This window comes from Bactrocera tryoni, chromosome 4, assembly GCF_016617805.1.
Source record: "Bactrocera tryoni isolate S06 chromosome 4, CSIRO_BtryS06_freeze2, whole genome shotgun sequence".
NCBI classification, from domain to species: domain Eukaryota; kingdom Metazoa; phylum Arthropoda; class Insecta; order Diptera; family Tephritidae; genus Bactrocera; species Bactrocera tryoni.
The window spans coordinates 44282105-44295430 of NC_052502.1; the positions used below are offsets into that span (position 1 = coordinate 44282105).

Here is a 13326-nt window from a genome sequence, read left to right on the forward strand (position 1 = left end):
AAGTCCAACGAGAAATGAAATATGGATGTTGTTCGGAAAATGATATATTAGGGGCTGTACTAGATTGTTGTATCACCCGGTTGGATCATATCACTCCAGCTTTGGAGGTACTTGTATTCGAATGTATCCTTTGTTATTATAAAATTTTGCCAAACAGCGATATTAAATTGAGACAGTGCGAAACATAAAGTTACTACTAAAGCAATGGATCAATTCATTATTTCCAGTTAGTTCAAATTAGGGGGTTTCCTAAGTTTTATGTTCTCAAGACTTTAATTTACCGCTCAAAGTAGGCATATTAATCGTACCCTTACAAAATACAACGAGCATAATATTTTCTAGTACGCTTTATTATAGTTTGGGCTGTCAATACACCGAATTTTGTATCAAGTGGATCAGTCTCAAACCCCTAGTCCAATATTCACCAAATTTTGTGAAGATAGCTTGCCAAATAAAAGAGTTTCCCATACAAGGACTTTATTTTGATCGGACACTTTGTGTGGCCCCTTCATGCTCTAGTATCCGATTAGACTCAGTTATGCTATAAACATTACTATTTGTATAAAAAACCGTCAGTTGCACCTTGAAATAGTTCTACTTTCTCATTAGAACCCCACATCGGAGCTTAGCCATGTCATCACTTCTTCTAACATCAGCTTATCAGTGCCAGCAAAGCCGTAATACCACAAATTTTTGTTTATGCTCTGCACAAGCCAAATTTGCAACACGCAGATTGTTGGCAACTTGTTTGCAGGCAAAAACTGACACAAACAAAAAGTACGAAACGCTCTCAGCTACGCAATGGCTTGCATATAGCTGCTTGGCGTGTCAGTGTTGCCACATTTTGGCGTTGCGTGGAAAAGCGTTTCGACCAAAAACGCAACTGCTGTCAAATAACGGATTAACAACCCGCTCGCACGGCCAGTGAACTGCCTCAGAGCACTCGCACTCGCACACACACTTCCACACACCGTGAAACAGCTGTCAAATGGTGAGTGAGCGCGCTCAATACTCACGAAACTATTCAGTGCCGTTATAGAGGCTGCTTTTCGTTTGCTGCTTGCCGCTCGTCTCTTCCACCCCTGCTTGCTGAGTGCAACGGTATGCTGCGGCCGCTGCTGCTGCTGCTTGTTGGAGACTTTTTGTCACTTGTAGTGTAGAAATCTCACTTTGTCCGCTTTGTTGTTGTTGCATTGCGCATGTGCGTAAATATGTGTTAGCGTGGACGCGGTGTGTGTGCATTTCAAGTCAAATTTGACAGCAAATTACAAACAAACTATAAAAACTTAATTTGAGTGTAGATTTACGACTTTCGAATTGCAATTCTGCGTGTGTGTGTGTAAAATATATTTCTACATATATGCGTGTGTGTGTGTGTGCTTATAATTTGCTGCTGGCTGCTGTGTGGAAAAGGGGCAACTGCTACTTCTTAGAATGGAGACTTTCACCAATTCTGACCCCACACCCGCCAACCGCCGCCCGCCCCTCCTTATCGACACCGCAAACCGCCACCGAATGGAAAAAAGTAGGCACAAGCAAAGAAAAAAAGCACGAAATTGTCATAGAAAAATATCCGAAAGTGGTATGCCACACTGAAACGGTACTAAGTCTGCAGGGAAACGCCAATTTTAGGCTTCTTTCAGTACACATTCCGCCCAACTGTTTGGGTTTCTCAGTTGAAAACTTTTGTTTTGTCAATTTCACTGTTGTAAAAGTTGAAAGTCGATATATTTTTGCACCTTCGTTTTCGTCGCCTGCATTGTTTGTGGCGCTGTGTTGTTGTTGCTGCACACGCTTATCACACCCACTATGCGTTACAGGAGCGAACGACCGAAAGGATTTATCAACTTTTTCACATGAAATTTTCACTGCATTTGCACTTTTTTGCTGAAATTGCGCATTTGCCATTGCAATTTCGCATCTAACGGCATCTACACATATTAATTACCGTTATTTAAGTTAACTGAGCTTATTGCTGGCGCACCATACACACAATTTTTAAGTACTTTTTGCCATCAACTTTTCCACTTCAAAACTACTGTCTTAGAGATTTCCACTTTTTTTCTTTGATTCTTCTAGTTGGTATCCGCCACTGTCCGCGCCACAAACAGCGTTAGCAAAGCGGTCGCGTACGTCTGCCACACACTTCTTTCTGCTGTGGCAGCTGGGAAATTTCACAGTTCAGCCTTCCAAAATCCGTTACGCGTTCACAATGCTCCAATCTTGCTCAGCACAGCTGAGATGCGGCTGCTGCGGCGGCGGCTGACTCCAATAGCTCTCGCCGTTGTCAAACAATATCCTTTACAGTTACATTGCACAGCTCATTGTAAAGCGCTCTTGCATGCTTCACGCGCTCTTCAGCGTATGTGAGTGTGGTAAAGAGCGTTAATGCTCAGATGCTTTGACTAGCGTTGTAAGTTAGCAGCGTTGGTCCAAAATGCAAAGAGCGCTTGGCTCCAACGTTTTGATAAGACACGCTCACACTCTCTGCATAGGCAGTATATGACTTTTACTCTGCAGTCTAGCAAAAGTCATGCTTGCTGTGCTCTCTCCTTTAACCGACTTTTCCATAAGTCCAATTCACATCTTTTGTTTTGTTGCCATGTATTTGTGTGTCGAGTGCGTCGCACCCAATTTCTACACAAACAACATTTCCAGCCACAAGCGAACAAACATATTCATATTTGAAGATGGGTAAACACTTGCTTGCTTCTCTGGCTCTCACTCTCTCACTCTCCCTTTATGCGATTTTGTATGTCAACTTGGCAACTCTACTTTCTACCTCTGCTGTGGCTACTTTGCAGCTTCGACAGCAGCAGTGATGACAAGTGACCCGGTTTCAAATATATTTTTGGAGGCGTAAGAACTCATAAAGGTTTTATCAATGAATAAAGGGTTTTTTGCAGATCTTCCTTTAATTCTATGAAGGTGAATTGTAATTCTCAACAGACTTAATAAAAATGGAATTCAGAAATATTGAGTGGGCAAATGGTAAAGGTATCACAGTAAGCAAAGTTTTCCCAGCTCCTACATTCTAAAGCACCTTTCGTATATTTCACATTGCGAAATATTGTGTTCGAACTTTCTCAGAACAATCTTGTCCGGATTCTAGAGGCTTAGCCAACATATGTTATGAAGAGTCTGGATATGCTTCAAATTTCGAAGCTCAAAGCAATTACTTTAGAAGACGTAAAGTTTCCATTATAAAATATTAATCTCCTTGCCGTATGAGATAGTAACTAATATTAATAAAGTTCAGAAAGCACTGGTGAACGTTCGAAATTTGTCAATGTTTTCCATACACAGAACCTCGAAGACGGACAGTAAGTAATTAAGAATGTCAAGCTGCCTCTCTCCGACTAGTTCTAGTGGTAGAAGATACATTATACAGCAAAAAAAAAATTATAAGCTTCTACTTCACTTACGACAGATAAAAATCTCTGTAGACAAGAATATATATCGAGACACATATTCGAAAGTTTTTTGTCGAGCTTTGGGGATAATTTCATGGTGTTATCTCCGACATGAAGTCAAGTAATAGAAATGTCAATTATCTTTCGATTCCAACCTTAATCAAAAGACTCTTCGAAACCTTATTAACTTCCAAGCAGGTATCTGCTGGTTGTCTTCTGAAACACCACTTGGATCTCTTGTATAAAAACTGCCACAATTTTCTCACCGAGTTATCTAAAGCTACAAAATCGTCGTTGTTAAAAGTCATAAAATCGTGTATCGCCCTGGACACCACAACAGCTCACAGAACATCAGTAGAAATTATAGCGCTTCCAGACAGTTAAATCCAACCGATCTAATCAGCTACTAATACATAATTTCATGAGGTTGTTCTTAAAAGCCGAAAGGTAAAAGGTTAAGTTAAATATGTTAGAAGTTCTGGAATATGCTTTCAACCAACAAAACTAACCAGATATTTTATTTTTTAGTCCTTACAGAAAATGTGAGTTTCAGCTGGAAAGCACTACATATTAAGAAGTATCAACACCAGATATTAAGTTACATGCCCTTTTTCTACAGTTACCAGACATGCATTTGTGAGAAGCTCATTTAACATTACGACATAACCTTTTCTCCAAAAGAAATAATCAAATAATTACCAACACAACCCTCCGACCCTTCAAAAGTCAGATCGTAACACTAACCTTAAATTAAGTTTGAAAACTGTTGAGCGGCCAAGAACAGTACACGAAGATAGAAAAGAATAAATAAGAAACAAAAACAACACAACAGCAAAACATCCCTTCCTTACGGCATCACAACATCATTATGACTTTCAGCCACCCCCTACGTTTACCCAACAACCCACCCCAACAGTGAATGAGTAGTATCGACATCGTTTGCAGCATATAGAGACAAGTGGTGTGTAGTCGCGACTCGGTCGCTTGCCACTGCTGTTTAGGAATGTTCGAATTCTTCAACTCCACAAGACGACGATACCAGTGATGGGCTGCACGCAGACAATTGACACAGTGACACATACTCGCCGCATTTGATAGTAGCGGCGGTGGCGCCAACAGCCACAGGCCAGTAAGAGCCGATGAAACAGAAGAAGCATTCGTGAACAGCAGTTGAGCGTTCGTAAACAGCTGTGAGCGCTTGAAGTTCGTGTAGGACCGTAAAATACAGTGGAGCGACAATCAACTTGCTTATGCTGCTCAGAGAGAAAGCCAGCAGCAAGTTGATGAGTAGCGCGAAGCATTTCGGCTCCGGTTTTCTCGCTTTTGCTGAGAGTTAAGTAAACACACACGCCTTTTTCACCGTAAACTGTATCTGGAGTGTAGCTGGAGCAGCATCCGCTGAGTGCAACCTCTCGCACCGCATCAGACATCCCCGAGAGCGGCAGAAGAGCATCACAAGAAGTGGGCCAACTTTGGCTGGTTTGGAAATGTTAGTGTTTTCTTTTGTGATGAAAGGGTGGGTGCTAAAGTCTCCAAACATCACGCAATTTCGTTATCAGTCAAATTTGAATATATGAAGAGATAACTTTTCGAAAGAGAGTAAAACAAAGTAACTGATGGAATTGTAGATATTGGTTGTATTCAAAAAGTGGGAAATTTCAACGGGGAAAATACACTGTGCAGAATGTCAGAGTTAAATAGCAATATTGATGAAAAGAAATTAGGAATGTAAATAAACTAGAGAACTATTTAACCTCTTTATCTTCTATAACACAGCCTTGCTGATATAGTGCTCGTTAGAAAAAAGAAGATCTTATAAACAACTCTTTTTTCTCTTTATTCGTCCTTTACCTAAACATTTTTAAGGATTATTTTGAAGCATATCTTAAACTCTAGCCAACATGAGATATTAGTCCAGTAATATAATGATTATTATGTTTTTCAAAAATAATCATATACAGTTTTCTCTGGATGACATTGACTGATTCTGAAATGGAGATAAATAAGATAAGTTAAAGCTCCTTTTCCTGAGTAATAGAATGAAAATCAAACCTTTGCGTTCTGAAATTATGTATCAAACTTATCAAGTTAGCCTAAGAATACTCAGAAAGACAGTCCATCTAACCATGTAAATGAAATTGAAATTTAAAGTAAAGGATAATGGACAATCTACTCTTTCGACCCATACAAATTTGCGTGGCTCATTTTCCTACCAGACAAACCTAACCTAACATAACTAAACTACCGACTAAGCTACAAATCTCGGATAGAGGATCACAGTAAGATTTAGCCGTGCTGCAAATTATATAGGTACGTTGATTCGACGAAAATGTGGTTTAGTTACAAAAATATATAAAGTTAGTCATCATCTATTCATTGTGTTCAGTTAAGATGTTGACTATACACCACACTATGTAAAGTATCTTTATGAAATTAGTTATACATGGTCCTTTGAAATCAGTTTAGACTTACCCACAGATCCCATGTATGCTAACTGGGATTTCGATATACAGTTATATGAATCAACTCTGAGGAAATTGGTATTGTACGTAAGCAAAAAAATCACACTGCCAAAATTTAAAAAATAAATTTCTTAAACTATGGTATATCAATCGATCTTAGCTAAAACAAGAAAAAAAGAACTTCTGTTGCACCGAAACTAAAGTACACTTAACAAATACATACAATTCCTTAGAGGAATTTAATTTTGATATGTTATAAGTTTTCCATACAAGTACTTAACTCCGATCGTTCAGGTTGTGTGGCAGCATTACGCTACAGTGATCCAATCTGAAAAATTTCTTTAGATAATAAATCGTACCGATTTTCTTGGAAACATCTAGCCAAATGAAAAAAAAATTCCATACAGCCACTTGATTCGTTCAGTTTGTATTACAGTTATATTTTATACTGGTCCGATATCGCCGTTTCCGACAAGTAAGCAGATTTTTGGGCGAAAAGAACACGAGCAAACAAGAGGGCATTGCTTAATCGACTCAGCTCGTCATATATTTGTTATCGGATAGTTTTCTTCTGGGAGTTAAAAACTTTGTGGCAAACGTAGTTAAGGGGTTACATGAGTTTCCTCGGGTAAAAAAAAAGACTTTTCCAACATTTTTTTTCTCATTCAAAAAATTAAATATTTTATTAAAATTTTTTATTTTTACAAACATACACTATAACGATAAAATTTTGAAATTTTTGAAAAATAAAAGTATTTTAAGCTCGGGCATTGCGACGCAATTTCCGGTGACCCCTTGGAGAAAAGATGCGCCCGCGTAGGCACCAAATGAAAAATACGCGTTTTAGTTAAAACCTTAATTTAGTACTTGGATAAAGAAAAAAACTGACAAATGAAATTTTGGCAAATATTTTTACAAAAAAATTAAAGTTTGAATGAAAATTTCGGGACATTTTCTTCAAATAATTGTAATAGATAGAAAATCCACTGTCTGAGTCCTTAAGAATTTTATCTCAAAGAGCTGTGTAAAATTTCATGAAGATCGGTTAAGTAGTTCTCGAGAAATCTTGCCAACAGACTTCAAAAACACTGTTTCGAGAAAAACGCGTTTAAGGACGGCGCACTTAGCCTAGCACACAAGTTCTCAAGACTATATATCCGAAACTATTACACGGATCAACTTCAATTAGGCATGTAGAATATAATAAGATAGTAAAAAATCGAGTTTTTAAAACCCGTAAGCCAATGTAATCTCTTAAATTAAAAACATTAGAATTCAAAACCCCAAACCTACGAGTTGTACAAAGCTTTCAAAGATGGTCGTGCCTCGTTCTGGACATCCTTCGACCTCTTTAACTGATGAAAATATTAAAAAAGTGAAATCTTGTTTATATCGCTGTTTTGTTTCGGGCTCATACGCATAGATCCATGATTCGTCACCTGTGACGATCTTATAAACGTCTTTTGAAGCACCGTGATCGTATTTTTTCAGCATTTCTTTACACCAATCCTCACGAGCCTTTTTTTGAGCGATTGTCAAATTGTGCGGAATCCAACGAGAACAAACCTTTTTTGCGGCCAGGTGTTCATGCAGTATCGAATGTATGCTGGTGGGAGAAATGCATAGGCATGCCTCTATCTGAAGGTATGTTACATGACGGTCTTGCATTATCAGTTCACGTACGGCATCGATGTTTTCTGGCACAACGGCTGATTTTGGATGACGGAACTCGTCTTTGAGCGAGCGTCGGCCACTATTGAATTCGTTGTACCAGTTTTTCACAGCGCTATAGGATGGTGCTTCATAGCCATACAAAGATTTTAGTTCGTTGATGCACTCTTGTCGTGATAATAAACGTCGAAACTTGTGAAAAATGATCGCACGAAAATGTTCACGAGTTAATTCCATTTTTTGGCCGAGATGAATTTTTTAATTCCCTGTAAATAAAACAATTCACGATTAAATGACAAAACGTTCTGAGAAAACTTCAGGGAAACATGCATGACTCCAAAGGTTGTGCGGAAATCGCCAACTTGAGAGGGGACAGCGGAATACAAAGGGTTAAAGCCAAAAACGCAATGAATACCACAGATCAACCACCTTATTCATCAGGTTTGACTCCGTGTGATTTTTTCTTGCTCCTCAAGCTGCATTTGCCGAAGAACCGTTTTCAGTTGTTCGAAGAGATAAAACCAAATTCGCTAAAGGAGCTGAAAGCTACCCCAAAAAATGCTTATCAAAAGTGATTCGAGGACTGGAAAAATCGTTGCCGTAAATGTATTACATCTGGCGAGTATTAATTTGAAGGCAACAAAATAAATATTGATAAAAAATAAATTATATTGGGTTTTATTTACAATGTCAGCGAAATTCTTTCTCACAATTTATTATGATTTACGTTTTTTAGCAGACTTCGTGCCTTTGTGTCAATTAGTGTGTACTCTCAACATGTTCTCGAATATACTTAAACAGTGCTGAAGATCGATACAATTAGTCCAGACCTTCGATATCCTTATTTCCTACTTTCCACCTGACTTTAACCTATTCATGTTGATAAAATTCTATAATATTTTTATCAAATTAAGTAGACATAATACAGTTTAACGCTGAATATGAATAAAAATTGTCTTGATTTTGGTCTAAGCCTCATTTCACATTCTGCGGCTAATTTTTAGCTCGATTTATTTGAATTTAACCTTTGGGTTGCATTTATATCACATATTGTATGTGTATTATTTGAGTTAATTGGGTCGATTTTAATTTAAATGGCTCCGAAATATTTCCTTCACATAATAAATAATGAGAGTGGTCTGTGACCTATAACACAAATATGATTATAAGCCAATCACAGTTTCGTGGAATGAATGAATGAATTCTTACTTAATAATACTTAATAAAAGGTTTCGTCGACAGCTGAAAATGCGCGTTTCTCTAATACTCAACTGTGCTTGAACTTAGCCCTGTCTTACTTTTGTTCTGTTTCATTGCGCCTTATAATTCAGCTATATTATATTATATGGAGTTGAGAAGAGAAGCTGAAGATAATCGCTGTACTGTAAAGACACTCATTTGCGTGGTTGTATGTGTTAGCATTTAAAGACACTCTTGCCACAGTGCGACGCAGATGCAATTAGTGCACCTTATGCTGAAGAAATCTCATCACTACAAATTATTGGTTGCAGGCGCGTTCTTATGCCACACAACTCTTAATATCACATGCGCGTACCACATATGCATGCAACAGACGCGCACCCACGACGGCAGCCACACAAATTGCTAAGAGAACATATACACACACACATTGATATGAAGATGCATAAGTTCATAAGTTTGTGTGTGTGTGTCACGGTTATTACGAAAGCGCCGTTACGCTTGTGAAGTGGTGCATATAGCTAGCGTTATGGCATGTTGCAACTTTACTGCTTGCTGCTACTTGCCACTCATTGCTGTTGTCATAGTGAAATATTACACAATGTTTTTTTATTATTGTTGTAGTATGTTGTAATTGTTTCATGTCAGCACAAGTGTTTTTGGAGTGCGTGTATTTTGCATAAATGCGCCGGGTGAGAAGCGCAAAGCAGCAACAATAACAGCAACAACAGCAGATACAGCGATAGCAACAATACCAATAACAGCCACAGCAACACCGATACTACGAACAGTAGCAATAACAACTACAACAACAACAGCACCATCATCAGCAACAACAACAAAAAACACGAGCTGCAGCATCAGCAACTATAGCAACAGGGACGATAATTCGTGTAATAACACCTGCCAACAACAACAATTATATTGCGACGCTGCTGCTGCCACACCGCGCTGGCTGCCTTAAGTAGCATCCGAGGTTGACGCAGCAGTCAGCCAAAGAGCAGCACAGAAATATGTCCACTTAGCGCACAAAATCCACACACACACACACATAAGTATATAAAATTATATATACTCGTATGATAAGCCGATTGCACGAATTTGCAACCCACTTCCGTGAAAGCTGTTCTGCTGCCATATATGTATGTATGTATGTGTGTGGGTTGTATTTTGTTGGCGACAGCTATGCGTTTACGTATGTGTATGTAACTGTAAATATGTCTACGCAATTTTATTTATATTAATACAGGAAACTGCACTTTAAGCACTGCATGCACATACACCCACACATGCAAATTTTATGACAACAACACCAACAGCGGTCGGTGGCGTACGAAGCCCTCGGGTCTCTGCTAAGCGTTTGTTCACGCAGATAATACTTTTCCAGCCCGGCTTAGCGGCGCACTCGCTGAATTCGTTGGCATTTCGACACTCAGTTCGCCACCTTTCCGCGTGTGGCAGGACCTCGGCGAGTGGGTTTGTCTAGGTAAGTGGGTTTAGTAATAGCAAGCGATTTTAGTGTGTGGTTGATACTTAAACTAAGCGCACGCTGTCCATTGTATTATCTCTACATAGTGCCTAATATATTAGACTTAAATTGAATTCAGGTCCACACATAACCTTTAAGAGGCACATGACACGAAATTATAAAACAACACAATTTTTTTCTATATTTTGATATAAATAAAGTAAATAGTAAAACTATTTTCTTACAAATAACACACTAAAGTTTTGAACGAATATTTCAAATATTTTTTGAGTTACAGCTTTCTAAAATATAGCTCCTCTGTTCATTCAGTTTCCTGATTTAAGGGGTTATTCTGGTCTAGAAATTGAAAAAAATCTAAATTTTCCTTATAATTCGATAGTTTAGATATTCAAAAATAGCTCTAACAATTTCGAAAATATGCGGCAATATGGCGTAAGTATTCTTTGAATATATCTCTGATACAGAAGAAGCAACAAAAATTAAAAACAAACCTTTATAAGATCTTAAAAAAATTTCAACGAAGTAAAAAATGAGTGAAAAAACAGACGTCTATTTTTGAATAACCGCCATTTTATGAAATAAATCAGTTTTGCAGATAATAATTAATAATCCATGATTGCTTTATTTTTCAAACGATCAGAAGGGTAAAAATCATGGTGACGAGGACAAGGCCGTTTCTCTCCCTCTACTTTAAGAAAAAATTAATTTATTTTGTATACCCTTCAAATACAGGTAACCAAATGTTAAAAACAATTGAGGTTAAAAATGTCAAATTTTTTTTTGGTTTTTATTTTAATTGCCAAAAAAGCTCGAAATTCGTGCATCTAGACTAGAATGCCCTTTAACGTTTAAACCCGTTTTTATTAATTACTGTTTACTCGGAGATAATTTTCTACATTTTCTGTATATATTCTCCATACAATTTCCCATCAGTTTTTTCAACTGATCAATAAAATCCAACATTTTTTCAAATGCCACCAGATTGTATGGTGGACAATATCTTCTTGTATCGAGTTTTTTTTAAAAGAATACTGGAATCACTGCAGAAGTGCGGACTCAGAGGGAAGAGACGTATTCAGCATGCATGGAAAGTCAGTAGAAATCCCAATGACAAAACACCACTTAATCGTGCCTGAAAGGAGCTAAAGCATGTTCTCTGGAAAATGCGCAACAAGTCCCAGAGGCGTTTTTCTTGCTGCCAAACTGAGAGATCTTGTAAACAATCTTTGAAATACGACTAGACAAAACATAAAGCCAATATCTATATGCCCATCAATTTTAAACAGAAGAGGCTATTGGTGCAGGATCAATGTAGATAAGGCCGAAGTGTTTGCCACACACCTCCAAAACACGTTTACTTTCAACGAGTTTAATGTTGGAAAGGAATGCAAATGTGTGGATGTTGCTTGTCAAATTGAATTACCGATTGCCGAAATAGACGCTTTAGAAGTACAGGAGGATCAAAGCAAAAGTTATGACAGAGTTATGTAATACGTTTGCACTTAAAGCGCTACACGAAAACGTATCAGAATGATTGTCAAGCTTTTTAGCGGAATGCTCACATTCATTTGTCATTTCCCACCGCAATAGAAATGTGCTGAAGTTATTTTAATACTTAAACCCGGAAAACATGAACAACTGTTTAATTCTTATCGACCAACTAGTCTACTGGTAATTATCACGAAAGTATATAATATTTTTAAGCAAGCTTTTGCAGGCATTGGACGACAAAAAGCTTGTTCCTAATCATCAGTTTGACTTCATAAAAATGCATGGCACAACTGAACAATGTAATATGGTAGAATACGTTGTAACTGATGCTCTGGAAAATAATAAATACTGCTCTGCTGTATTCCTTGATGTCCCCAAAGGAAAAACTACCAATGCTTTATTATTTGCTGATAATGTCTTACTTGCACAATCGGACGTTCGACGTTAAATGCCGTGATGCTGAGTCGGATTTGAGACCTGTTCGTGTTGGCGGGCCCCAAGGCAGTGTACTCGCCCTAGTGCTCCACATTCTTTATACAGCAGACTATCCGGTGATAAATTCTGACTCCACAATGATGGTAGTCTATGTTGATGATACTGCACTGCTAGCACCAAGTGGCAACCCTACTACTGCTTCCAGAAACTGCAAGCGAAATTGAATACTCCAGAACCGTGGCTCAGCAAATGGAACATTGGCATCAATATCGAAAAGTCTGTAAAAACAGTCCCTCAAGTGGCTTTATATGGTCAATTGTTACCAACAAACACATGCGCAAAATATTTGGGGATTACAATTGATAAAAGGCACATTTGGAAAGATCACGAAAAAAGGACTCAGCTTAGATTAAGGGGTATTCTGGTCTAGAAATTTTAAAAAATCGAAATTTTTTTTATATTTTCAAAGTATAACTATTCAAGAATATGTGTACAAGAGGATTTTTCAAAATTCAAATTATTTTCGGAGATATAGGCATTTTTCTGACCCGGCTTCCGAACTGGTTCGGCCGGAACTAATCGAACAAAAGACTTTACGCGAAACATTAAACGCGTTTTTCTCAAAACTGACTTTTTCGGAACGATACCCACGATTTCTCAGATTCTACTAGACCGATTTACTTGAAATTTTTATAGAGTCTTCTTTATAGGCTTGTCTATGGTTGGAACTAGCCCCATCCCCAAATTTTTATTTTTATTATTCTTAAAAATTCGAAAAAGTCAGAAAAATTGATCCAAAAAAAACTTTTTTTTTCAGGCATTCGCCATTTTATGAAAAAAAATTGTTCCCACTTTTTCGTAGTTCCAGCCATTGCGCCATTATTCTAGATTAATAATCTTTTTCTTTTGGTTTCAGATAAATAGGAGGGTTGACACCAGGGGTATGGTCTCGTGGAAATTAGAGATCCCCCACTTCGTCAGCTCATAATTTTTGAAATGTTTTACTTTTTTTAGTTTTTAATTTTTTTAAGTACTCTTCTAAAATTAACAAATAACTTTGCCTTTTTTTACAACACTTTAAAAATTACCTAAAATTCATGCTTCTAGACCAGAATACCCCCTTAAAGTTGGCGCAGCCATATTGGTTCCTTTGGTTAAGATACCG

General features: G+C 37.7%; 1 protein-coding gene across 1 annotated transcript in view; it reads right to left on the reverse strand.

The window, feature by feature from the left end:
- LOC120774567 (disintegrin and metalloproteinase domain-containing protein unc-71) overlaps window positions 1-2117 on the reverse strand; it is a 526730-nt gene extending 524613 nt beyond the window's left edge. The window contains exon 1 of the mRNA XM_040104301.1: window positions 1949-2117. The gene's annotated coding sequence lies outside the window, so the exon portion shown is untranslated. The remainder of the gene's footprint in view (window positions 1-1948) is intronic.
- Window positions 2118-13326: the final 11209 nt, after the last annotated feature.